We start from the raw sequence: 24,044 nt of genomic DNA on the forward strand, positions 1-24,044 counted from the left end.
TAATCAATATTTATAAATACTTTTAAAACATATAATTCAACATTTAAGATCTATTTCAGAAGTGGCTTAGGTGTTGTAGCTTTGCTAATTTAAGGATAGATTGCAATTTTTATCAAAATTCTTGAAGCTAAATATTTAAAAAAAATTGTATTCTGATACTTATTTCAAAGATGGGAAGAAACGTTTTCTATTATAAATAATCCCCCAACGAAGTATTGAAGATTTTAAAAACATTTTTACACAATTATTTTTTTTTAACAAATCTCAAATTTTAAAGTATAGTTTTTAGATATTGCCATTACAAGGTCAGTCAAAAAATGAAAACAATAATATTAATGACATACACCAGTCAAGCCTTGCCATTTTTGTCAAAATACTCCTGCAGACGTTGTGAGAAGTTTATTACTCCTCTGAAGCGCTTGACTTGAAACTGCGAATGGCTTGGGTTATTGTCTTACTTAAGGTTTCAAGTGTGAGTGGTTTGTTTGAGATAGGCCTATAAAATGCAATCACATATTGACAAATCCGGTGCAAAATTCGCTGAACTGAGTGGTCTGACATCAATAGAGCCTGAGCGTGCTATACAGTCGATGAACTAGTAACGGCTTTAACTCTTTGAGGCTCTCTTTTATTATTTTCTGGAGTCCTTACCGTTTAATCAACTCCTCGTCCTCGCCCTCGTGGTTCAATGACAAACAAACGATGTGCAATCGACCACAAATCCATGGTTACTGAAATACTATCTTGCAACGACTCGATACTACCAATACTCATAATAATAATAAATGTTTCAACACCTTGCTTGATGACCCGTTCAAACCTTCCACATTTCCTTGGAATCTTTGCCGTGATTAAAAAAAAGGGAATTTTTGAAAATTACACTTTTCATTAAAAGTTAAATAGTAGCTTAAAGAACTGCAAAAAGTATACCATTAAAATTTGAAGTCTAATCCGATTTCTGTCAACATAATATTTGAGATGTTAAACCAATGCTTTTGGTACTGTTCATCCGCTTTTGTCATTGTCCATGCCACTGCATCGAATAGCAGGAAGGGGATGATGGGGATTTTATAAAGCGACGCTTTGGTCCTTTCATACAGGGCTTTGCTACTAAATTGCTTTCTTAGCACAAAGAAGTAGCGGTTATCAAGAGATATACTTCGTTTGATTCCAGCGCTGGTGTTGTTTTTTGTATTTTCTTTTTTTATTTAGATTGATTTTATTTAAACATCCATTTTTAACAATAATTTTGTTAATACAATGAAAATGGTGCATGGCATTGCCGTCTGCCTTATTGACAACTAAAAGTATAGCTTTATATAGAATAAAAAAAGAAAGTGCAGTTTAAGTATAAAAAGCTTCATTTAAAATTTGAAGTCTATAATTAAGTGCTGTTTTGCAATACGCATATAACTTTGTAACTTCAATTTCTTGTAGAAGGCTTATGATTTCAGTATTTGAAAGAAAGTCACTGCCTAGGATAAATCTTCTTACTTCTTTCAGTATCGCACATCGTCCAACAAAATGAAAAATATCCTCGCGCTCATTCAAGTTGCACAGGTTGCACAAAATCGATAAGTCATCGCTGTGGGGAATGTAGTTCAGATTAAGGAGTTCTCCTCTTAGCCGGAACATGCACGAAAATAGTTTTTTTCCCTTGGATCGTAGTTTAGTCTACGGTATATCATGCTTTTGGGTTACTCCGTGTATTGTTCTATTAAGGCTTCATCCAGACGAGCTATTAGGCCATATAAAGTTGGTTTCCAATAGGAGAGGTCACTGTACTGTACTGTTTTACTCAACATCCACCTGCTGGGCAAGTTCTAACCAGTCTTTAAAGCATCCACTTCAGGATTAGATTGTTTGAAGAACTATTTCTTGACGAGACTTTAGATTTACTTAAATTTAGCACTAGGTTCCACCTTTCACCTTTCCAATATTCAGCAAGCTTATTTACCATTAGCTGAAGGGACTGAGGTGTATACGCGAGTAGGACAATGTTGTCAGCGAAAATAAGAACTATAAAGTTACCGCCTGAGTACTCGATTCCTGCTGGTAATGCTTCGACGATATCACGAATGAGGAATGCAAACAAGCTTGGACTGAGTGCAGAGCCCTGTCTAACTCCTGATTTCGCTTGCAACCACTCTGATAAGCATTGGCCATTCCACACTGATGCTTTGGTAGTCCTGTATAAATTTTCTAATACCGTACCGAACTTAAGCGACATTCCTAACTGGTAAAGCTTGTAAAATAGGGCATTGCTATCCACGGTGTGGAAATAGCTTTGAAATCAACGAAGAATGCAAATAGCTTCTTATTTCTCGATAGAAACGAGTCAGTAATCGAGCGGAGTACACAAATGTGATCGACGGTGGAGTATCCCGATATGATGCCAGCTTGGAACTAAATGAGCAGATTATTAGAGTGTATCCATTCATTTAAACGGCTGAGCAGAATCGAAGTAAATATCTTATATGACGAGTTCAAAAACGAGATTCCTCTGTAATTTTCCGGAACTTCATAGCTTTCTTTCTTGTGGATTGGGAAAATCAAGGCATCGCTGAACTGGTTTGAGATGGATCCTCCCTCTAAGATCTGGTTGTATACTGCTGTTAGAGATATAACAAGAGTATCTGAACTATTTCTGTAGAATTCTGCGGTTATACCATCTGAGCCCGCAGCCTTTTCATCTTTTTGGTTGTTTATCGATATAAACACTACTTCTCTTGATATTGGTGAATCTAAAATATTATTATTGAAGCTAGGTTTGGCATACTGAATCTGAAACCTATTTATCGCAACTGGGTTTCACAGTTGCTCGAAATATGTTTGCAGTCTATTTGAACTAAGACCCGGGCTTAAAATATATTTTGTTCTATTAAATTTTCGGACCAGGTTCCAAAATTAAGACGACTTGTCATACTTTGCAAGCTGTTGTTCTTGGGCTTCCGAAAAGTCTTTTTTCGGCAGAGAATTTAAAATTCTGATTATACTCCATGTATCGATCCTTTGAATAATTTGTATTATACTTCCGATATGCGCTCAACCAACCGTAAGAAAGGCTTCTCGCCTGCATGGATTCCTTGTCAAACCAAAGTTCTCTATATTCAGTTTTTCTTTGACTGTTATTCGGTATATGGTATGCTCCTTTAATGCTTTTTTCAATTTTGTTCAAACCTGCGTCTTATTGTTTCATCATCAGAAGTGCATCTAAACGTGTTCTATAGTTGGATGCAGGTTCGTCTTCTATTTCCAGATTTTTAAAAACTGATCTTTAGTCACCACTTTCCAAGCTGTAGTCAATGACCGAACTCCTTTGTTTTTCCACAAGACCTCGGTTTTGTAAGTCCTTTCTTGACGAAAACACGTACTTTGTTTTTTCCTCATTAACGGTTAAGTTCATTTTTACTGCATCTGCCTCAATACTCACAAAAGCCCCATTGACATCACGCTGAGTTCTTCCAATTATGTAAATATCATCAACATATGCTAGTAATTGGACCGAATTTCGAAAGATAGTGCCCCTAGTGTTAACGTGGGACCTCTGCATTATTCTTTCAAGTACCATCTTACGTCAATCTCATGAGCATGCATCACCTTGTCTAAAGCCTTTTTCGCCATCGAAAGGTTCTGTTAAGTTATTTTCAACCTTTAAAGACCAGCGCAAATTTTCTACGGTCATCCTGAACAAACGGATGAGATAAGTAGGGATGCCAAAACTATACTTGGCTCTATACAGCTCGTCTCTGTAGATGATGTCATATGCGGCCTTGAAAACGATGAAAAGATGGTGGGTGTCGATTTGATGTTCTTGACGATGGGTCTAAGAAGTTCAAATATTTCAGCAGAGAAAATTTTGTAAGCGATGTTATACAGAATTATGCCTGTATAGTTGGTGTAGTTTAGAGGGTTTTTTTTGCTTTTGCTGAATAAATTTTAAGTAAACATTAATTTAAAAATACAAATCTTACGACATATACAAAATGTCGATTTTTTGCAGTGTATTGATTTTTTTCTGCCGATTTTGAGTTTTTGAAGTCTACTCTCTTTACAATTTGCTGTTATTGTCTTTCCTAGTTCCAGATACACATATAATGAAAAAGGGTTTCGTACTATGAATTTAGAGAATTTCGAGAAATGTAAGAGATTTGTAATGTTGCAAATCAATCTTAATTCAATGACTTCCAGTCGGAAGATATTCCTTTGTTTTAAACGACAATTTTCAAATGAACCTTAGTTTACAAAATTGAATCAAGTAGATATGTAAGTTTATTTTTCGAAGAAATCAAGGATACGATTTTATTTTATATAAACGAAATGAACTTTATTGCATTATGAAATTTATCCAAAAAATTCTAAAATGAAACAATTTCCTAAAAGCAATTTAATAATTCCCCAAAAAATATTAAAATAAGTCCCCAACTTTAAGAATTGTTTAACCTTTTTATTTCTTTCGAAAGTGACATGAGTTCAATTTTGAAATGCTGAGTCACATTGCACTTTATCAAAATAAAATAAGGTTAAATAATTTTGAAAAATAAGACCAACTTATTTTACCAAATTAAAAATCACCCAGCTTACTGTGATTAAAACAGTGCCACCCTGCATGGGCTCAATATACGATTTTAGAGAGCTCACTGTTGTGAAGTTTGTATTGTGTGAAACATCAAACAGTTGAAAGGAAAATAAAAAAGTGAAATTAGACCCATTCATAAACATTGGGTCTTATTGCACTTCATAAGTTTTGGTTACATATTTCAAACATGAGTTAAAAATGAAATTAGACCCCAAAAATGGGAAGTTCTGAAAAACTTTCGTCGGGGTAATTAAATATTTTGTAATTATTTCTTTTGGAACTATTTCACGGAGCCCATTTGTTTTTAAATATCTTATTGGTATGTTGAATAGTTATCGGTTTATTCTATTAATCTTTATTTGAAGAGACACAGACATTTTCTAACAAGTTTCACCAAAATCCCAGCTACACAAAATATCCACTATGAAAACAGACAAAGCACCTTCCTAAATTTTGTATTTCATACAAATTATGTACAATTTTCATGCAAAAATCAATAATTCATCTAAGATAGTAATGCTAGTGTTGTGTTTTTGTGCGCATTTCCAGTCCAATATAACTCCAAAAATTGTTTTCAAAAACCAACCTCATTATGAAATTTTTAATGCATGCATAAGTAAATAAATACCTACGAATAGGTACTTGTGTGAATGTGTACCCGTATAAAATCTCTTGTTTACATACGAGTAGGAATTAAATAACAATACTCTTCCACGTCGAGTTTTCCGCGACTTTGTTAAGAAGTTAACTTAAGGCATGAAATTTTATCTTCTGGTAATTATCCTCCGGTAATTATGCTGCCAATTACAACAAAAATGCATTTTTGTTCTTCCACTTGCATAGTTTATATCGCCTTCAACATCGTCGACGTCGTTGCAGTCGTCGTTGTTCTTGTTGTGTTGGTAGAGGTACGTTTACCTACTTATACCCTTATACCTACCCACTTACCATCATTAATTTAAATACAACACTTTCATTTACTTCCTGTACCGTGCACATTCTTCATTTTTTCCCAGAAAACCAAAACCAGTTGTTGGGTTGATGCCATATTCCACTACGCCGCGCTTTCCACAGAACAGAGCCCTCGAAAGCTTAAAAGGACCAAACATCAAAACTCAACAACAGAAGAATATAGCGGAAAACCATCAGAGGAAAATTTATCTTGATGAAGCTATATAGAGGTAGGTAGAGAGGAATACCTACAATCTCTGCATTCAAGCATATTAAGTATACACCAAAGTTCCCTTTAATGCAAGAAATAATTAAATCTATATCTCTAACGAGGGAACGACAGACATACAACTTGCGGGATGATTAAAAAGCATGAATCCCCACATTATAGCGAAGGTATAGCGTGGAACCTTAGATTTGAACAAAAAAAATATATAAAGAAGAAAAGTTCATCGCTATACCAAAGTGGTGGTCCTTTGAAGCACGAACTTTTCATCTCTGTGTAAATATATACTTACAGATACACCCCGCAGCAGACGACATATTTATGTTTTATAGGTAGGTCCTGAGTACTGTATTCTTATATACCTTTGTAACCTACAGGGTACTAGTCGCTGCTGTGACTGTCAGCCCAGAAAGTAAAATGTGGTGATAGTGAAATTTACGACCTAACCTTAACTTTGTTGTCCTTTGTTTTCTCTTTTATTTCAACCCCTATGCCTATACACTTATACATATCTACGAGTTAGTGTGTTAGTACTTACCTGAAACTGAAAACGCGGCAAAAGCAAAGTCCTGGCTTTCAATTAGATCTTCCTTTTTTTGTTTCCTTTGAGTCTCAGCTTACAAAACACACATAAGCTCTTACATACATCTCTCCATTATGTACATTTATACCTGAGTCTCTTCTTAAAAGTCAAACCAAACTGAACAAAACGTCCTTGTAAATAAATTTTTCCAAGAATTTCATGCATTCGCTTGGTTGGTTGGTTTTTTCGAACTTTAATTTTGTCTCTTTAGTGAGTGCATTTGGGAGTTGTATGGTTGTAAGGATGAAAGGATAAAAGCTCTCTTTTTGTTTGCTCTACGTAATGAGATTATGGTTGCCAACTTAATTATATTTCGATAATATTTCGAAAATCTAATAAAAATAAAATTCTATTATTTGTTAAAAGTAACGTATGTATTCATTTCTAAATTATTTTTGATTTCATACTTAAATTAAAATTATATAAGTTTTTAGATTTTTTTATGCCGAATAATTTGAGAAAGCACTTTTTATGGCAATTATTACTCTTGGAGAATATGTTAATTAATCAAAAGAGTAAGTACCAGGCATGACAGTCCTATACGTAATACCCATCTCGCCATGGATATTACTGATTTAAAACTTACTATTTTAAGTTAAAAAACAGTGTTTCAGTGTATTTGTATTTTTGTATTTAAAATCATAACCAGACTTTCGCTGGAAACCAAAAAGCTGAACTTATGATTTTCTGTCAATAATTCAAGTCATGTACTGTCAATTTTCATTGAAAAATAGATAAGCTCATAAAATAACTCAGAAGCTGTATGAAATAAAAATGCACGACTAGATCGTACGAACTGGGTCCTGTATATGGAGAGTCTATTGAAAATAGAAAATAGCTATATCTAAACATAAGTCAACCATAGCTGCTGGAGCTGACAGAATCGCTGCCAAACTTTTCAAAGCAGCATGCAATGACTTGGCAGAGAGCATGCACCAACTCATCTGCAAAATATGGTCGGAAGAAAGTGAGTGGAATCTCAGCATAGTGTGCCCGATACATAAGAAAGGAGACCCTCTAAATTGCGCCAACTACAGAGGCATCAGTCTCTTTACCATTGCATATAAGATCCTCTCTGCCGTATTATGTGAACGTCTGAAGCCATTCGTCAACAACCTGATTGGTCCTTATCAGTGTGGCTTCAGACCAGGAAAGTCCACTATCCACCAAATATTCACACTAAGGCAGGTCTTGGAAAAACCCCAGGAGCTTCAAATCGATACGCACCATCTCTTTATCGATTTTAAATCCGCGTATGACAGCATCCATAGGGAAGAGTTCTACAAAGCAATTCTAGTTTTAGCATTTCTGTCAAACTTATCCGTTTGTGCAGAATGACGATGGAGAATGCACGCTGCTCTATCAAGGTCGGAAAAGATCTTACCGATGCATTTGATGTAAAAAAGGTTTGCAAAATAGACGATGCACTGTCATGCTACTTTTCCAATATCGTTCTGAAAAGAATTGTGCAAAACTCAACCGTCAACACTAGAGGCACAATCTTCCAAAGGTTTATTCAATTACTCGGATAGGCAGATAATATTGACATAATTGGAAGATCAAATCGTGATGTCAGTGGAGCGTTTTTGAGCATTGCGACGGAAGCGAACAAGATGGGTTTAGTATTCAATGAGGGCAAGAACAAGAATATGCTGTCATCAAAAAAGAACATTGAACAACGACGTCTTAGAAAAAACGTCACCATGGACAGCTATAACATTGAGGTAGTTAAGGACTTTGTCTTCCTAGGCACCAGCGCTGAAATCAAAAGAAGAAAAACTCTTCCAAATCGCTGCTTTCTAAATTTGAAGTCAATCGACATAATGGTTTGGGCAGTAGTTGCGAGGACATAAGACCGCTTTAGAGCCCACCATTGACAAAACGAAACTGGAGAAAATCCTCAACGGGTTTCGTCTCGTGTTGTACCCTACTATGGAGAAATATATTAGGCTGAGTCTGACGAACGGCATGGCTTTATAAAAGATATCTAAACATCTGGCATAGTCTCAAATTTGAAGATTTCGTTGGTTAACGCGTCCAAAATTTGGGTTTACAGTTCAAAGCGAAGGATAATTCCTTGATGAAAATTAGAACCAAATTCCGCTTGCTACAGATGCAGAGCTTCATTGAGCCAAAACACATTGTTATTTTTACATCATGCATATGCATACATATTTACATAGCTTTTGGACCAGATAAGTTTGTAGACCTGTGAAGGCTCAAGTCATTATACCAATTTCAAATTGTGGTCTGCGAAAGGATATTATCAATACAGTCGCTATATTTTCGCTCCTTGCTAAAGGTAAAACTCAGCGGATTGTCAATCTCTCTTTTTGTTATTTTAAAAATCTCAGAAACTTTGATTTTTAAAAATTACTAAGCTATTTAAGAAAATCTACTTCACTGAGTTTTTATTTTAAACCATTGATATAGTTTTGAGGTACTTTCTGGCTAAATAAACCAATTATCAAAATAGTGAAGCACACTCCACATTGTGGTGTAATGAATGGAATAATTGTTGGTTTTGATTTATAGGAATCATACTTCTGATTCTTGCAGACTTTAGTAAAACTCTACATTTGACTTGCTGGCGAATCCTTAAAATCTTAGCCAGTAATCAAATTATATCTAGCAACAATTTATCATTCTTAAGAGATTTTCTGTGATAGACACTAATAAAAATAAATTGTCACTATTTCCTCTTTAATTTAGACTTTCACAAACTTTTAAACGTTTTTTATCAGGTTTTTTGGTTCCTTATTTTACTTAACGTAGAAAGTTATTGTAATCGGTTCGACAAGTTTTAATTGAACATTTTTATATTTCTAGCTTTGTTTATTTTTTTGATGTGACCTTATTTTTACTTCCGTTCGACTTAAATTCATCCTCTACAAATAATCCTTTTTGTCTCAAATGAAAAAAATTACCTGAAAAAGCATCTACACAGGTATTTTCATTAAACAATTTTACTATTTCCTTTGTACGATATGCCCGTCCTTCGTAATTTGGCAAAATAGTCCAATTTGACAGCAGTCAAAGTTGGAAAATAAATATTTAAAGGATGGATTGTTCAAATTCAAATTAAAAATATAAATGCTGGTGAAATTCTCCGTTCCATATATCATCACTTTTGGCAACAGTAGGTCTAGGTACTCTTAAAGCCACAATCTCTATTGTACGTATGTCGTATACCCAAAGTGTAATGTATGACCTGTAAGCTTGATTAAAAAATACATCCAGAGCACGAAACAGAGAGCTCGAGAATAGAAAAAAAATAACAAACCCAACAAGTAGCAGTAACCTTCAGTTTCATAAACAGCAACAGCAGCATTAGCAGCAAACAGAGAACTGAAAACAGAAAACGGCATCTCCATCAACAGTTGGGACTCCTTGGAATGGGGCATTACACATACAACAAAACAAAAGTGCTTTCATCCTTGAATGTCCTTGAAAGCTTTATACACTCACTCTCGCACTCCTGTTCCTGCTCCTGGCTCCCACAGAGTTCATGCATTGGGAAGGGAGTCGAACCAGAACCATGCTTTCGCTTTGTACACTGTACTCCGTTCGTAGTTCGTATTGTATTGTAACTGTTGGCTTTGGCTGAGCGAGTACTCTGGCTGGCTGTCTACTCTGGCTCTGGCTCTGACTATTTGCTATTTGGTTTTGGTTTGGTAGTTTCGTTTTTCCATCTACACGGAACGGACGTGTCCTGAAAATTGAGCAATGCTTTTGCTTTAACCATAGATTGTCATTGTCAGTCCCTGTCTGCCATTCTGCCAGGCCAGGACCTCTCAAACAAAGCATATACCTATTCCTTATGCATGAGAAAGTGATTTCGTTAAAAATAAAGAGAACAGATTTTCGGTCCAAAAAAAATCATCATCTAATAAAAATCCCTTTGTTTCTTTTGTAATTTAATTCTGCTACCAGTATCTGAGCTTTTTCTGTTTTTTTCTTTTTATTCGTATCTTTCATCTTTTGTGATTGTGATATGTTTCCTGTTACGCTTCGTTGTCGAATGGCATCGTTTTACTTTGTGCGTTTACATAACGAACAACGCGTAATTGTCGCTGATGTTCGAGTCGCGAATTGAGTGTATGATGTTTAATGTTATTAATCCTGTACGTGTGCATATACCTACATAATCAGTTTCGATTTTCGTCCTTAATTTTCTTTTTTTTTTACTCGCTCTTGAAGTCCTGAGTCTTTACAATTCTACGCAGTACCTTTCATCCTATATGGCTCTGTTGCTGCTGCTGAAGTGAAGCTTGTACAGTTACAAGGGAATATATTACGGAAATCTTGATTTACTTACAACTTGTTCAATGTGCATGTACGGTACGTTGTACAAATGCTGTGCACCATGTGATTGATTGCTGTACCTAAGTATATCTTCTAGATACTACTCTTAGCCAGGAGATAGAAAAAGTGTTCGAGATAAAACGATTTAACATAGTCTGAGTAAGAGCTAGCAATATGTTATTTTATGTACTATAGCTATGTTGTTTTTTGTGTCGTCCTACAACCCTACATCATGATCCTTCACAGGATAACATTATAATTAAGTTTTCTCTGCTCTAGTGGAGTTTTTTTTTTAGTTTTTTCTTATTTGAAAGTAAGCGAAGGGCAATGGATTTAGTGTAATAGAAAGATGTGCAGGTCACGTCTTTTATATAGATAGGTACGATTTAATTTGTATTCCAGTCGTCGTATGAGGTGTGTAGTTTGAACGGTGTGAAAAAAAATAAAGTGATGCTCGTTTTGGATAAAACTTGAACATCGATGAATTTATGGTCCTTTAATCGAACTTGGATATAAAAGAAAAAAAATCGAAATGAAAAAAGGATTCGAAAGAAAAAGAAAACTAAAATACCTGCCAAGGAATTAAATGGAACAGTTGAACACCTTTTAGCGATGTTTTAAGCTCAAATAAACTTTGAGAGTACCTAGAGGTGGGTACTTAAAAATACGTAGTTCGTGATAAAATCGTGTTAGAGAGAAATGAACATAAAAAAGATGCAAACATTATTTTTTTTAACTTGAGGACTTTATATTTAAAGAGATCTAAATGACTAGTAATTTGGTTGTACTAGTACTTTGGTTGTATATTTTATGATTTCTTTAACAGTGACCTTCTTGTTTGACATAATTCTTCTAAGGTTTTCTTGTACTATTCTATACTGATGATGATGTTGGTATAGGGTTCAGAACAATTAAACGAACCTTTAACAATGACTATTCCTTCTTTTATCGAGGTTTAATGTTTATATCCTTTTTGAAGATGGCTTTTTTTAAGACGAAAATTTAAAACAATGAAAATAATCACATGGGATAAACATGAACAATGAACAAATCCGATGGAACCTTTTTGTTGTCTGTCAAGGTCTTTTCAATTAGGAAATGTTAATGTTTTACGGTAGAAGATATTAATCCTGCCCTTAGACAAATTTTGATTAGGCGAAAAATACAAACAATCCATAGATTTTATTACCTATAACAATCTCAGTTAATTAATTTTAAGTTTTTTCTCAATATTTTTATTTCAAAAATAGACTTTTATTTAAAATAAAAATCGTGTTTGTTCTCAGGTTTGACATCAACAAAAATTATTCATTGAATCAAAAAAAGCATGAAGCATACATTTTATTCAACTTAGAAAATACCACAACTTAACTATCCTAACCATAACTTCATTGTTCTAACTTTTCAATATTATGTATTTGGACTTAAATTTTTAAATTAATAGATGTGGGTACATTTCGTAAGCATAATTTAATATGAAAATATCTGAGATGAGAACGTGTACGCAATTTTGAAAGATGGATGAATATATTAATCATACCTATAAAGTAGATAATATTGTTTTTTGTTTTTTTTTAAAGAAAAACAAACATTTCCAAGAGAAAAACTGTCACAAGTAAAAAATATATGAAATAAGAATTTTTTCATGGTTCATCTGTAATAGCATGTACCTTTTTGGGTCATTGCATCCTTCAACGTAAATACTAGCAAATGAACAAGTTCTGCAAAGTTTTTAGTTTTCTTTGACTTCCCCCAACTTTCTAAATTTCGCACTTATTTATCAATAAGTATTAGACAAGGGTATCTTTCCTTGAAATATATAAAAGTATTCCTATAATGCTTGAACTTTTGCTTGTTCATTTCAAAGGAAGAGACAAAATTCCTATTAGCTCTTCTTAATTATAATAACATTCAAAACTTCAACTTAACCCCCATTAAGATTTGTAACGTTAGATAACATATGGGAAATAATAAAAGTTTAAGGCTTTTGTTGTCGAATGTCATGTAAAAGAGTCATAAATAATAATAAACTTGCCCACAACTAAAAGTTTGAGATCCTGTTTGAGTATAACCAATTTACTCTTTTCACATTTTAACAAACAAAATATGGCCTACATTTATGTCTAGTCTAAAAGTCTGAAGTTGAAACTACTTATGTCTGTTCCCACCATATGTTCTATGGTCATAGGCTGATGTTGTTCATAGCAATACCAAAACACCCACATTTTAGAAACCAAATCAAAGAATCATTCCCATCTCATCCCTGGGAAAAGAAAAATAATATCAAGAAACGTGTATTCATCTTCTTAACCAACCAACATCTTAACTTCAAGTCAATTTACTTAAAAACAAGATATCAGATAAAAAAAATCAATACATGAAATCCCAAGCATCATCCTAAATACCTCAGATGGTGGGCGAAGTTGAATGTTTTTGTTTCTTTTTTTCTTTTGCAAGAAATGATAATAATGTTAAGTTAAATAGAACAAACTGAATTTATCGACAAGAACATAAAAATAAAGGATCCTATTGAAGTAGAAATACATTCTTTCTTCCTCAAAACAAACCCCAGTCTAACCTCGTCGTGACTTTCTTCTCTTACTTAATATGGGTAGGCTTGTTGGAGCCACATTGGAACTTGGACAGAAAAAATAAAAATAAAAGAATTTATGTAAATGTATAATTTGAATCAATTTCTAATGCAATGTTTAATTCAGAAAGTTTTCTTATGTTTTTTAGCTTTTTTATTTTTTATTTTAAGTTTCTCCATGAAAAACCATTAACTGGTAATGTGATTAGCTTTTGCGCGAAGCTGAAAATAAAAACTTGATACTTATACAGTATAATCCTTTGCTGGAAGACAATTGCATTAAAAAGTTTTTCCTTTCAATTTTAAGCATTTCACAGTGTTTTTCTTCTTGTTAAGAATAAATGAAATCTTCTTTTATGAAGGTGAACTTTCAAAGGACAAAAGAAGTATTTACTTTTCCAATAAAAAAAGTATTAGAAATTTAATAAAACATTACCAATCAGCCAAAAGCTAAACGGTAGGAGGAACGTTCTAATTCTAACTTTAGTCCTTGTCAATGGACTAAAGAAAGAAATGGGAACCTAACTTTTTAACAATACTGATTTTTGAACTTATTTTTTTGAAAAAAACGAGAAAAATTTAATAAAACTTTTTTTTTCTTCTGAAAGTTTGAAAAAGCCGTATCAAATAAAACTCGCAGGAATAGAGCATCCGAAATATACTGCTTATTTTGACTTTAGTACTTTTGGCATTCTTTTGGACTCTATAGCTGCTGGTCTTCTGTTACATAAACTAAGGGTCAATTTCCTCAAATAAAAGTTTTAAATTTCTCGGGATGAATGTTATAGAAATACCAAATAAAATGTACTTACTTATTTCAGTTGATTTCATAAGGACTTACTATCAATTGAACTATCTATAATAATTGTATGTGCTGCATTTTTGTAAAAAACACAGATGTGTTTCCAAAGCATTCTATCACGTAAAATATCACTTCTTGTAAAAAAAAAACTAATATATTGAAAAATGTGTCTTACTTAAAAAAGGAGCTATGAGTTTTCTATACAAACATTTCTTTACATTCTATAGTAGATATTTCTATTAAATAAATTGAAGCCTAATTGAATTTATTACCATCCATTTGTCACAGTACCAATTGAACCGTACACACATTTTCCTACTATGTACTATATCAACACACGTGTATGTGTATAGTATTGTTCATGTAGGTAAGTAAGGTCCTTACTTTCGATTTTCCTTCGTCACTTTTTCTTTCGTTTCATTGACATTACTTTGTCATCCATGAAGATTGTAAAAGAATGTTGAAATCCATTGTTTGTGGTATAAAAATTTATCAAAATCACCCACTTGATGAAAATCAATCGAGTTCAATCAAAGTTTATTTAGACATGGCAACAAAACAGGGTGTCCCATGGCGATGACTTTATTTATTTTATATTGCTTCCCATGTTTCCCTCAAGTATTTAGATAAGTACGGAAAACTTCCACATGGTAATTTTGTGTCATTTATCAATATCGAATTAAGAAGTGCTTAATAGAAGAATGGTTAGAGTAGCAAAAGAGAAGGTATTTTGTGGAAAGATAAAAAAAAATCGTTATAGTTTCTAAAAAAGGTTTTTCTAGCCGAAACTGAAGGTTCTAATAGTTTTTGTCAAAAACAAACTTATTTTTTTTTAATTTTTCCTTAAATCTTATCAAATTTGTTGACAACAATGCTAAAACTATTTCCTTCCGTATATCTGCCTGTCTGTCTGTCATCGCCCCTAAAAAATAAACTTTTGTGTCGATTGAGTCTTGGACATTAAGGTTTTAAGAGTTAAACCTTTTTTTTTTTTTTTTTTTTTGTCAAGATAAAAAATATTTTGTTGGCAAATAATTGAAAATTCACATTTTCTCAAAAACTAACCAATAGATTTTTATTAATTTGTCTCTAATACGTTTAACTTGGCTTCTTTGAGTAATTAATGTTTGTATTGCTACAGAAGGGTGCCCCCATAGAACCGTTATTTTGCTTTAAATTTTCTCAAAAACTCATGAACTGATATCAATACTGTTTTTAATGCACAAGGTCTCTAATTGTTTAAAAAATACTTGATTCTTAAAAATATCAACATTTTTCGGTTTTTAAAAAAAAAATATATCCTTTTTTTCTTAATTCAATATCTTAAAATCAGGTCAACATTTTTTTACAAAAAAACAAAAATAGAATGTATGCTAATATATTCGAAATAGGTGCAAAAGTATTTCTGGAGAAACAAATTTTTATACACAAAAAAAAGTATTTAAAAGACAAAACTGCTTAAACGATTTTCAAAAAAAATTCTGAAAATTAACGTTTTTTTGGGAAATTAAATTGCATTATCTTGCAATTTCGGAAAATTATCTTGCAGGCGTATTTTAAGGTCTTAAATTATGTGTAAGATTTTTAAACAGACTCTTTGAATACTGGAGCAAGTTCGTACGATCCAGTCGTGCATTTTATTTTTTTTTGTTTTACTTTAAATTCAAAAAATATAAATGCTTGAATTTCTTAACAGAATATACATAAATTTTCTTTATGTACAATTTTTTTGATTTTTTTTTCAATATCTCAACCTTTTTATTAAGCAAAAATATTACTTTCAGTGATTATCTAAATTTAAACAAATTCTTAGTTTCTGAAATTGTTTTTTTTTTTTAGTAATTTTTACTGTCATCGCAAAGGTTTTGTGTTCATATTCTCTACTGCCTCTTGCGAGGAGTTACAAATCTTCTAAAGTTTATTCTTGTCATAAAAAGTGCTTTCTTAAATTCGTTCGGATTCGTCTTAAAATTGTAGGTCCCCTCCATCCCTGACAACATTACTGGCACACAGAAATGGGTGATAGTTAAAAGTCACAAGGCCCTAGGTCTCAATGGACTGTCGAGTCGGGCCACCCATTCTATTTATTTTATGACTTGAAATAAGACCTTTGAAATATTTACGTCAATTCCTTGTGTCAAATCGGAGTCAAAAATATTTAATAAATTTTCATACCAGCCGCGCTATATCAAAATCACACTCTAATATTGATAAAATGCGTCCTATCCGAAAATGTATTAGTGATGTCTATAAAAAACAAGTGTTAACACTTTGAAAACTATGTATTTATAAATAGAAATCGTTTTGTAACTATTTAATTTTTTGTTAGAAAACGATTTCCTAATTAAAATATGAGTTTACTTAGAATAAAATTATATCAGAAGCAGTTTCGACTTATATTTTACTTTTTTAAAAGGTTTTTTAAGGACATCTTAACTTACTCGTACTATTGTAACTCTTATCATTATTTTATAAAATCATTACATGTTTTATAAAAATGTAAGTTGAAAACTTGTTCTCTAATTTCAAAAATTCAAACATTTATTTTTCATGTTAGAACAATCACATAGATTCTTTTGCTTAAATAGAACTTAGGTAGATAAATACTTTCAACATAAGAACTTTTCTAGCAGTTTCTGCTAAGTAAAAGTTAAGCATTTATGTTGAACAAAAATATTCCTATTTCATGTCAGAAAATGGCTCCTAGATCTATTTATTTCAAACAAAGTATTTGAATGAAATTAGAAATCTATGTATAGACTTTAGATTTTGTAGAATGTTCTCTTGTTGTATATATAAAAATTTTATATTTTTTAAAGCCAAACTCAATCAAAATTGTGAGTCCCTTTTTGATCACATAAATCATTAATGTTTCTTATAAATCTTCAATTTTCTAAGTTAAAATTATATAATTAGTGTGCATTTAATTTGGATCCTTACAAAATGAAATTAATGGTTTTTTAATTTTTGTCAAAAATTGATGTTTTAAATTTGTATTTCCAAAAAAAATATTAAACCCAGGATTTCCTTATTTAGTGCCATTTTCAATACATAAGTAAAATAAGTAAAAGTGGCTTATTCTCTATAATAGTTAAATTATTATACCTCTAATAAATGTTGTAATAAATTTTTCCTACCCGAACATAAAGAGCTGTCATAAACTAAATATTTCAAACACCCTTTATCGAGACTAAAAGTATTGTGGAGTCATAAACTCCATGGCCGAGTTCCAATATCACTCAATGTTAGTGAAATGAGATATAATAAAAGAAAGCAAATTGGGTACATAATATATATCTGCCTTGACACCATCAGTTCTACCTTAAGAAACTTATAATGTGTACATACATATAGAAAATATAATGCAAACATAAGTTAACACATATACCCATGTACGTATATGGTATATGAAGCTAGTTTATTGTACATCAAACAATATATTTATGTGAAGATAACTTGTGCAAGAAGTCCGAAGGGAATAACCTTAATAAACCAATTTTCTGGCACTCTCGCAAAAGATGGGATATCTGTCGTCTTTTATTCACTTTATAAAATCAACTCTCCATCATCAAAATCCATTTCCATATAGATACTTTTATATGTACATATAATATTTATATAAATACACACTTTTATGTATAAACGAGTATAGAATTCATGGCATTTCTCAAGATCCATTCCAAATGCAAAGATACGGACAAAAAAAAAATAAACAAAATTATAAGAATACGAATCGAGTGATATAAAGAAAGCATTGTAATAAATAATTCACTTTCTTGATGGTTTCAATAATTCAAGTCATCGCAGAGTGAGACTTAGTATTGAAAAGTACGCAAATATATCCTCGAACATTTATAGACTTTTGCACAATAAAAATACAAAAATCAAAAAACAAGAATACTCTTCTACCACGCCATCCACCACGTGTCCATGATGATGGATATAATCCAGAGTCCAGACCAAGTTAAGCTAAGGAGGTTTTCATTTTCTTCTTCTTTTTATGTGTTCTCTTATTTGTATTATGGTATTGAAATGAAATAATAGTGCGGGTATGTTTGTGGGAGTTTTAACTTATTTCGATTTGTTGGTAGGTTGTTGAAACTTTTATTTTTATCAGACGGATAATTCTTCATTTATAGGATAATGTTCAGAGACAAAAGTAAATTTGTTCGGTTCTTTGACTTTTTATGGATCAGTTAAACTTTGATGCACAGGGTGTTTTGCATAAAATATAAATACATTTGTTAGAACAGAACATTGTGGAAGTACCGCGTCATGAAATTCTGTCTTATAGTGAAACAAAAACTCTCTTTAAGGGGGATTTTTCATTTCCTCAAAGGAGTCGGTGTTTTTCAGGAGAAAAAAAGGTTATAAAGAAGAATAATAAAAGTCTAACGTGTTTTGCTTTATTTTATATATACTTGTGGTTATACTTTCTATCTCGAAACTAAGAAAATCTTCGTTTATAGCAAGCCATATTTAAAAAAAATGAAAAGCTTACCAAGTACTAAACCGCAAAAAACATTTTTCAGTAAAAATCGTCATATCAACATGGCTCTTTAACAGTCAAAAATTGGATTTATTACAAGACTTTTGAAGGATTTCGTTTTAAAAAAAATTTAGGAACTGAGTAACTTGTATGCTTTGTTGCTTCGTTGTATAGGTTTGTTCATTCTGCGGTTTCAAAAGTAAACGTAAATAAAACACATATAAAATATTTCTTTCATGATATTTCTATTTTATTTAAAGTTTGAACGTTGACATGTCAAAATGAAACACTACATCATTAAAGTCCAGTGGTGTCAAATGGCATGATCTTGTTGCCCAGTTGATATTACCACGACGAGAAATAATTAAGCTTCAATGAAGCCATATTCGCTTGAGTTATGTGGCATGTGGCACCGTCTTGTTAAAACCACCAAGTCGTTTTTTTTAATAGCAGGTACAAAATTGCAGTCCACCGCCGACTTCGACATATTGACGACACGACGTTGTGAATGGTCAGCTTTTTGCAGTGAGTTGGACTTTTATGGATGTAGGTGTAGATCCAAATGCAAAATACTTCATAATTATAGAGAATGACGAGGAATTGACACATTCGGGTTTTCCGCAACAATTCACTTACAGCAACGATATTTTCGGTGGTACGAGGGAAATGATGGCGCACAGGCCTTCAAATATTGTTAACTATTTCGATCTTTTTAAATTTCTTCTTTAAAAGCACAATGTATGGGTGTAGTAGAATGACCATTTTTGTAGTAGATTTCAACAATTTGTATGCGTTTTCTCGATAATTAAACGGTCGATCTTTGTAACTGTTAGGCTTTCAGCTGAACTAAATTCAACCACTGTCGCATTCCAGCCCAATACTTTTGAAACCCCAAAATGGACAACCTGATTAATAGATTACTGTAGTTGTTCATTAATAAAATCCTTTTAAATAGCTTGAATTTAAAATATGTGTAAATTCCAAGGATTTAAGACAGCGCTTCATTTTATGCAGAATACCTCGATATATTCTTATTTGTAGAATGTGAGGGATAGAAAAACGACTTCCAAATTTCCAAACTAAAATTTGACACAAAATTTCAACAGAATTTTGAATCGAAATTGTTCCATGCACTTTTGAAAAAGGATATTTCACGCTTAAAATGAATTTCAAATCACAAAATTATTCTCTGTAATAAAATAGTTCCAAATGCATATCAAATCTAATATAAAATTGTTAACCTTTTGACACAATTCTCTAAAGAAGTTAGTTAGAAAAAAAGCTTTCACCTGAATATTTCAACTTTATAAAAAAGCACATACCTTGTAAATATATTTCTAAGAAATTAGAAATTTTGTTAAAATATAACAAACTCATTTATGCATCTTATTAAATTTGAAAAAAAAAAAACACGTAGCTGAACCATGGAGTAAGGCTATCATATACTTGAACTTGTTTAACTTAACTACCTGAAGTAATTTCAATTCCCAAAAAAATAATAGAAGGAAAAGCATAATGTATGATATACATATGTACATACATAGCTTCATACGTCAATTATAAATTTGAATCCAAAATTATTATAAAACACTTGCCTTGATGAAACTATGAATATTGTGAACTTCAGTAGGGTGGTCCTTTTATAAAATTCACATGGCAATCCAGGCCCATTGAATCTTAATTCATTTACACTTTTTAAACACCTTCTATTGATGACTAAACAAATGAGAGATATTGATTAAAAATAATTTGTTTTCTACAAAAGAATAAACTTAGGGATTGAATAAAAGTTATTTAAATAAAATGCACGAATTTGCTCATGTATAAAATTGGCTATTTTAAAATATTTCTTGTGTTTTAAGATTTCAAAATGTATCAGCGAAAAAAGTTTGTTTTCCAAAATTTCAATGCCATTTGATTAAAAAACAAATCAAAAATTGTATTTTTAAAATCGTTAGAGTGTTTTTTTTTAATTAATTTGTATGTTTGCATTTTTTAATTTGAGTATAACAATATTTGTAGTATACAGTTATTTTATTCAATTTCGTAAAAAACTAAAGACCCATCGAGACATCGAATTTCGAATCAAACAAATGTTCAATTTAAGAGTATATATATACATATTACAATTGAAAGCGGTTGATTAGTTTTTGAGAAAACTGAAAAACAAAATAAGGGTTCTATGGGGGGTTTCCTTCATGCCAATATAATTTTTTTTATTGAAAGAAGTCAAGTTAAGAAGAAAAAATTTAGAGGAAATTGTATACAAATCTTTTGATTCGTTTTTGAGAAAATGTGAATTTTCGATAATTAACTGTTAACAAAAATTTAAAAAAAAATTAGAGAATCTCCTTGAAACCCTAACTTCCCAATTTGAACTCATCCGACAGCAAATCCAGACAGATAGACGGACGTAAACTGGTGACCCATCTTTTCAATTACTCTACCATCGTGTCATGTTTGATTAAAATCTCGAGTTAGAATTTTTGTACGAATATAATACTTGCCATAAAACATAGTTTCTTTATTTAAAAAAACAGAAAATTACAAAATTTTGAAAATTTTCTTATTTTTTGGTATACATTTAATTATTTGCGTTTTCCCCAATATTGAATTTTTGTCAAATTAAAATAAAGGCACATTAATGTTACTAATTACTAAAAAAGTTACAAAGTGTTAAATCGATGTTGTAGAATCTCAGAATTCGTATCAATTTAGCAAACTACTAACAATTAAAATGGAGATTTGTTCCTCTGTAGTAAAGTCATATTTGTATGTTCCTAAGGTACTTTCTAAATGGCCAAAACGTTTTACTAAATCATTTTGAATTTTGCACCTTTATCACTTATTTATGTACCACCTCAACATAACACAGATTTGTTGGTTAGTTAGTTACGTAAGTTGTAGGTACCTTTATGAATTTACTTTTAACTCCAACATTTCAAAATTCCTGAGGATATTAACCTACATTTTACGCATATTTGTACATATTTTTTATCAACACAACACAGAATATAATTTTATCTTTTCTCAACTTACTTTACAAATACATATATCTTCCATATTCCCTTACTACCTACCAAAAAAAGCACACACATATACTCAACACATGAGGTAAATATACCTTAGGGAATAATGATTAACTTTGTGTATTTCCATATTCACATTAAAAAACACGACACAACAAAAGATCCTTTTCCTTTTTCTAAAGGCAATAACTTGTAGAGTTTCGACGTTATAAACGAATATGCAAGTATGCCTAGAAGTGCTGCCAGTTTTTGGATACCGTTTTTTGCCTTTTTTGTGTGTATTATGAATATGTATGTACACTCATTGTAAAGGATAATAAAGGTTTAGCCGCCCATTGACGACGGCTTCATGGTCACACCATTCCAATTCCAAATATAAAATAGCAGAGGCAAGAGAAATTAATTATATTCTTGGAAAATTTACGAGGGTAAATGAAGCCTCATAAAACTTTGCCTATTTTTTGTTCAAATCCAAAAAAAACCAAACTTTCTTTAGTAAATAATACATTCGATATGTGTGTTTAGCTGAATCAAGTTGTTAAGGGAAAAGTTTTTTGGGTGCATGGAATTTCTTGAAACAAAAACCAATATTTTCAGAATATTATTGAGCTTTTTGAGATGTTTAGCGGTCGATGCTCTCTCAAGGATTGTGATAGTAGAATCCTTTTTTTCTATGTAAAAAAAATGACTCCCATTGAAGATCTTTACTGGGGATGCCTTAAATCATATCCATAACACAAGTCTGCGAGTCTAGAAACTTGGACCAAAATTAGACTAGAGACGTAGGCTATTTGTATCAAAAGATAATGCCAAGATATCGAAAATTGGACTTAATTCGACAGTTTAAAACGAGTCCAAAGTCTTAATGTGAATATTTAGTAATGTTTTTTTTTTTTAAAAAAGAAGAAATAATTTAGCAGATTTTTTTTAGGATTTTAACATTATTTGTGCTGTTTTAAGTTCTTTATTATTTATATAATGATGTTTCTTAATGTCTGAATCACCTGTCAGTATGGGAACTTCTTGACAATCTAATTGAGCATAGAAGAAAAATTGTGTTGAACAAGCAAGTGATTGTCATCATCATAGAAACCCTACTGGCGTATGGCCAAAGTTGTTGGGGAATCTTTAACCTTCATCACTTCTCGGATTCGTAGGCATTCAACGCTTTGTAATCCTTAGCTTAGTTGACATCCAAGTTATGATTGGTTTTGGGCTTTGGTGTACCGAATGAGGATGGTCGATTTGACATGGCTGATAGTCATGTCGACGAGAACACCTTTCATTAACATAAAATCTTCCATCCTAACGTTGACTTTTGTTTTGATCTTGATCATCCTAAAATCACATCCCAGGCTTCGATGGCGACCAAATTGAAGACGATATCAAATGCCATTGCCGATTGCACTTTTTAACATTCTTTCTGTTTAAGGTTTTCACCACAATCGACAATTGAAAACCATCTTAAATAGGATTTTTAGGATAGGAATTTTATATTGGGCCATTGATTAGACTCTCTCAGCCAAGTGGTTCTATAGACAATTTCATCGTTTTGCAATTGACTCATCTGAACCATCAATTTACCAATTTCATGCTCGACATCCATCAACTTTAGAAACATAACAGCGTCACTGGTCACTGTGACTAACCACGATCTTGTTCAGGTCTTTGGGCTTAAAGGATGTCTTCAAAGTCAATGCTGTTTGAAGAGTAGATTTTTGATTCTCTCTATATTAAAAAATTATAATAAGTCTGCCATTTCACAAGTGAATATACCCGGAAGTCACGGATTTTATTTAATCACATTTTATAACCATTTATCTTAAAACTAATAAGCTCGACAGAACGTATCTTTAATATTATAAACAAATGGGTGTAGTCCTTATAATGGAAAATAAAATGTTTTGTATAGTAAACCCATTTCAATTTTTTCTCAGTGTATAGAAATATTGAGGGCTTATGGTAAAGTCAAGAAATTAATTCTTAATATTTTGATGATGGGTGAAATACTTAATATTTGTGGTATGTGAATGTGTAGACATCAATCAAACAATTTTCCATGTTACTAGGCACAAAACCATGAGTAAAGTGGGTGTGTAATCATAATGACTTATACAACCAAACTCCATTGAAGGTAAGTAAAAGTTTTGTCAGTTGAGTTTAGAGATTAATAAGTATTGACACAGCACCACATTAGATACTATTTTACTGGATGGTTGCAGGATATAATAAAATCAATAATAATGAGTTTTATATTAGGGTTTAACTATTGTAATAAGTCAGGAACAAGACCAATTTATATCAGAATATAGGAGTACACACTACACAGTGCACAGTACATTATTATTTATTTATTTGTTCATTAAATAAGTAGATTACGTTTCAGCTAAAAGCTAAAAGCAGTATAAATATTTAATTATATTTCTCGGAAATGTATTGATGGCTTAGGGATATTTAAAGGGTGCATAGATAATAACAGAAAAATACTAA

General features: G+C 31.8%; 1 protein-coding gene across 1 annotated transcript in view; it reads left to right on the forward strand.

The window, feature by feature from the left end:
* Window positions 1-10,018: 10,018 nt before the first annotated feature.
* LOC129946013 (GTPase-activating Rap/Ran-GAP domain-like protein 3) overlaps window positions 10,019-24,044 on the forward strand; it is a 110,363-nt gene continuing 96,337 nt past the window's right edge. Inside the window, exon 1 of the mRNA XM_056056018.1 lies at window positions 10,019-10,803. The gene's annotated coding sequence lies outside the window, so the exon portion shown is untranslated. The remainder of the gene's footprint in view (window positions 10,804-24,044) is intronic.

This window comes from Eupeodes corollae, chromosome 2, assembly GCF_945859685.1.
Source record: "Eupeodes corollae chromosome 2, idEupCoro1.1, whole genome shotgun sequence".
NCBI classification, from domain to species: Eukaryota; Metazoa; Arthropoda; class Insecta; order Diptera; family Syrphidae; genus Eupeodes; species Eupeodes corollae.